A 4,922-nucleotide genomic window follows, 5' to 3' on the forward strand; every position below is an offset into this window, starting at 1 on the left:
TTTTTTTTGCTTCCTCAGACAAGCCCTGTCCACAGGCCAGCGTCTGGAAGCCCAGGATCAGCTGGTACAAAGAACTCCATCCACATTCCTGGCTGTTCCCGGCCCCTGCCCATACTCAGTGCCCAGAGCCCAGAGCCATACTAGAGCTGGGTGGGGGCTCTCCTCTCCCTGTGTGCTCCACCTGGTCACTCTCACAGGGTGTTGTTCCAGGCACCCACCACCCACCCACTCTCAGACACAGACTAGCCTGCTATCTTCTAAATATTTCTTGTATCCACAATATCCTGCCAACTTGCCTCCCTTCTTCCAGTCCATGCCCTCAAACCCTCCTATGTACTGAGCAAGAGTGAACTATCAAGCTCCCCCCAACCCTTCAGTGGCTCCCAGCACCTGTAAGAGCTAAGGTTTTGCAGGGCCAATATGACTCTACTCCAACTGGGCCTTCCTTCCAGAGGCTCCCCCCACCCGGCTGAGCACTTATGTTCTTGTCACAGGTCGTCATCACCAGGTTTCTCATGTTTCTCACCCCTATGCCTTTGCCCCAACTGGTCCCTCTGCCCAGGAAGTCCTTCCAGCCCTTCACCTTTCTCCTGCTTCCTCATTGTTAAAGCCTCAGTCTCAGGCCTGCCTCCTTCAGGAAGACCTCCTTTTCCTAACTTTTCTCCACTCTTCTGTCCCCACCTCATCCACCCTGGGTGGGTCCACTTCCTCCTTCTCCCTGGGCATATTCACACCAATGGGCTTGCCACATCATTGTATTTCTTTAATTCGTGTCTGTTTCTCCTGCATTAGACTATGCACATGAGGGCCAGGACTGTGATTTAACTGTCTTTATATGATCACCATTCAGCACAGTTCCTGGCGCATAAATAGGTGCTCAACAAATGCACTACTTATTGAAAAAGTAAATGTGAAGTCATGTGACACTTAGCTCACATCTTGCTGGCATATAGTTATTTGTGTATGTGGTCCTCTCTGAGAATATTATAAGATCTTTGAGGTCAAAGATCATCTCTTACTTATCTGAACCCTCCCAACAGCACCCAGGGCTCACAGTAAGCACTCAGTGGCTATGTTCATGCTGAATGAGTGAAATGACAGGTGGGCCAGAGCCCCGGCCTAATCCCTAGCGTTGGCAGAAACAGCAGGGCCAGCCAGCATCGCCCGGCCTTTCTTCCTCCAGGCCATCCCACCTTGCGTAGCCAGGGCCCAGCTGCAGAAGGGAGGCCCTCACCCCCTATACTCCTCTGATCCACCTTGAGACAGAAGAAAGGAGGGGCCCTGGACCTTCCTCTGCCAGCTGAGGATGAAAATGGGATCTGGATGGAGAGACGGGGCACAGTGGGCCACACATCCATTTTGTTCTTATGTGAAATATATGGTATACATGGAAGAGTACGTGACATGCACATATGCAATGTAGAAAACAATAAAACAAACCCCTGTGTACCCAGTACCCAGGTCAATGAAGACACTATTCCAAGTATCTTTGAAGCCCATGTGCCCTCCTTGACATACTCTCCGCAGAGGAGCCACCATCCTGCATTTAGTGGTAGTGCTTTCCATACCTTTCTTTGTGGCTTCCTACCTCTGTATTTTCCCTAAACAATGTTGCTTAGGTTTCCTGTTTCTAAACTCTCTACAGTTGGACTCATATTATATTCTTCCATATCTTGCTTGTTTGGCTCATCATTGTATAGTTCGTTTGTTTGTTTGTTTATTTTTTGTTTTGAGACAGTGTTTTGCTCTCTCACCCGGGCCGGAATGAGGTGGTGTCATCATGGCTCACTGCAACCTCAAACTCCTGGGCTGAAGTGATCCTCCTGCCTCAGCCTCCCAAGGGGCACACACCACCATGTCCACCTAAGTTTTTAAATTTTTGTAGAGAGGAGATCTCACTATGTCACCCAGGCTGGTCTTAAATTCCTGACCTCAAGCGATCCTCCCGCCTGGGCCTTCCAAAGTGCCGGGATTGCAGGCATGAGCCACCACACCTGGCATGGTAAGTAGGAATTTTCTTGAGGAGAGGAAAGCTATTCTGGGCCCAGGGATATCTCAACACAAGCAGTATCTCCCCTCCTTGAAAGTGGCCAGTGCATCAGTGGAGGAAGTACAGAGGGCTGCCCTTGTCGGCGGGAGGGGAAGGGAAAGAAGAAAGGAGAGCAGACCAGGGCTGCGACCGTGCTGACAGAGACAGACACACCTCTAGCTCCATCCCCACACCCCTTGTTCCTTGTGCCCCTGTAGAAGCGAACACGGGTGGGCACACACATGGACATGCGCACCGCCGCGCACACCGAGAGAGGCTGTCAGACACACTGCAGGGGCGGAGGCGAGAAGTGTGAACATGCAGCTGCTCATGGCAGATAAGCCCAGCACTGGGTTCTGCCTGCCTGGCCTGCCCTGAGAGTCCCCTTGCACATCCACCTGGGTTTCCAAGAGGCAGCTTCCACAAAGCCGTGTGTTTTCAGGACAACCTACCCCCCTCTCCCAAATGCTTGTTCTATATTCAGGAATTGGGTAGCAAAATCTCTTAGTTCATACTTGAGTCCTATCTGATGCTTCCAGGCTGGGCAGGATTGGGTATAAAGTAGGTCCCTTTACTTGTTGAAGTAAAATTGTTTAACGAAATTTACTATAAGATGAATTAAGACTTAAAATAGGAGGAAGGAGGAACCTGAAACGAGAAGAGCATAGCGAAGGGAGACTTGATATCCTTCATAATTGGTCTGCAGTCTGCCCAGCCCCTCCTTTCTTTCCAGAAGCCCATAGTGGAAGGGTGGGGGTCAGGGCTGGTGCAAGGTTTCTCATTAAGACTGGACCTGGCTGGGCGTGGTGGCTCAGGCCTGTAATCCCAATACTTTGGGAGGCTGAGGCAGGAGGATCACTTGAGGCCAGGAGTTCGAGACCAGCCTGCAAAGCATATGGAGACTCCATCTCTACAAAACAAAACACAACTGGGCGTGGTGGTGCATGCCTGTAGTCTGAGCTACCCAGGAGGCTGAGGTGGAAGGACTGCTCGAGCCCAGCAGTTCAGGGCTACAATGAGCTATGATCATGCCACTGCACGCCAGCTTGGGCGACAGAGTGAGATCCTGTCTCAAAAAACAAAAACAAAACAAACACTAGACTTTATGTGAATTTTATATGACTGCAGATGCTTGGGAGAGCTAGGATCTGCTCCCCAATCCCGAGCTGCTTTCAAGGCTCAGAGCTGGCAACAGTGCAAGCTAAAGAATCACTTCCTGGATTGATATTGAGATCCAGCAAATCCCAGCTCCATGCAGTGCCTCTCTCCCTGCTCCCAGAGACATAGCGCGAGTACACCCCTGGGCAGAGTACACTCTGCAGTCCTTCGAAGCTGGAGAAGGAGGTGGTTGGGAAGCAGGCTGGCTTTTGTGATCTCCCTCTCCCCCAGGTACCTTCTCTCCCTGGGAGGCTGCCTGGCTCTAGAGTGAAGGAAGCAAGTGGGGCCCTCCTTAGTCTTCTGTGGCCAGCTGCCCGGGAACATGGAACCCTGCCACACACACCTCTATGCCCCAGTCACTGGCCTGCGGGCTTGTTGGAAGCCTTCGTGCTGCAGTTTTTCTCTCTCCCACCTGACTGCCCACACCTCCAAGGGAACCGGAGCCTGTGTTCTGGACTCCTGCACCTGGAGAGAGGCCGTAGGGGCAGGGCAGGAGCCCAGGAAGTGCCTCCGAGTGTGGCACCACTAGATGACAAGACAATCTCTCTGTAGGAGAGGCTGTTAGGCTTCCCAAAGAAGGATCAGACATAGGAACGCAGGCTCCTCAGCCCTCTGGGACACCTGTAGCTGCCTCAGAGCTAACATCGTATAAACCCCAACAGCATTTCCCTCACTGATGAGTGCCCCTTCCCTGTCCCATATTCTGCAATCTCAGGAAAACTTCCAGTACCCATCTTCCCCAAGGCTGGAAACCCCATGTGGGTACTCCTGTGGGCTCAGCCATGTCATGCTTCCCCACAGGCTCCTGCGGTATGCCCCATGCCTCCGCCCAGCCCCCACTCTTACCAGGAACAGCCAGCCAACTCATGTCCCTGCTGCCCCATGAAAGCTTCATCTCTCTGCATCTTAGAGAGTAGGCCAGGGCTCCCTGGAGCCCAGCACCCTGCCCCCAACCCCTTGCCAGAGGATGCCCCTGCCAGGACAGCCTCTTCCATCAGGCACCTGGCCCCCCAGCAGGCACACCCGGGGCTTAGCCCACTTGAGTGACCTGCTGCAGCATCCAACTATCCCCTGCTCACCTAAGAACAACTGGCTTTTGCTGAGTGGCCACTCCATCCCAGGATGCCAGGGATTCAAAGACAAGTAACAGTATGGGATCAAAGGAGCTTACAAGTTAGCTGGGGAGATAGACATAAAAACAGATCACTTCAATCACTCCAATCAATTTTAATGCTATCCATTGTTAAAGGCCCAGCATGAGCACTGCCCACCCTAACACCTACCTGTCTCTGGTTTGCTGCTGTATCCCCAGCACTTTGCCTCTGGCTTGGTGGAGGTGCCCACCCGACAAACACTTGCATAATGAATGCCTACCCTGGGGGGCTGCAGCGGTACCACCTCTCTGCCCTCCACCAAGCTCATCTAAATGAAATCAGATTTAACTAAAACATCAAGGGCAGCCTTGGAAGGGGGAGGGGCAGGAGTGGGCAGGGAAATCTCAAGGCTTTGCCTTGAACTAAATTCTCAGATCTTTTTAGTAGCAGCTAAAAGAGCAAGATTCTGGGGCCACAACCCCTAGCTTCTCCGGGAAGCCAGTCATCGGGACTGCCAAAGCCAGAACCATAACTTTTATGCCTCCAGATTTCAAAGCATCTGCCTTGTCAAACCCATAGCCACTGTAATCAGTCCTTGAATGAATCATCAGTAAATTTTACAGTAAAAATATGCACAAGTC

Source organism: Propithecus coquereli, unplaced genomic scaffold (assembly GCF_000956105.1).
Source record: "Propithecus coquereli isolate 6110/MARCELLA unplaced genomic scaffold, Pcoq_1.0 Scaffold3, whole genome shotgun sequence".
NCBI lineage: Eukaryota > Metazoa > Chordata > Mammalia > Primates > Indriidae > Propithecus > Propithecus coquereli.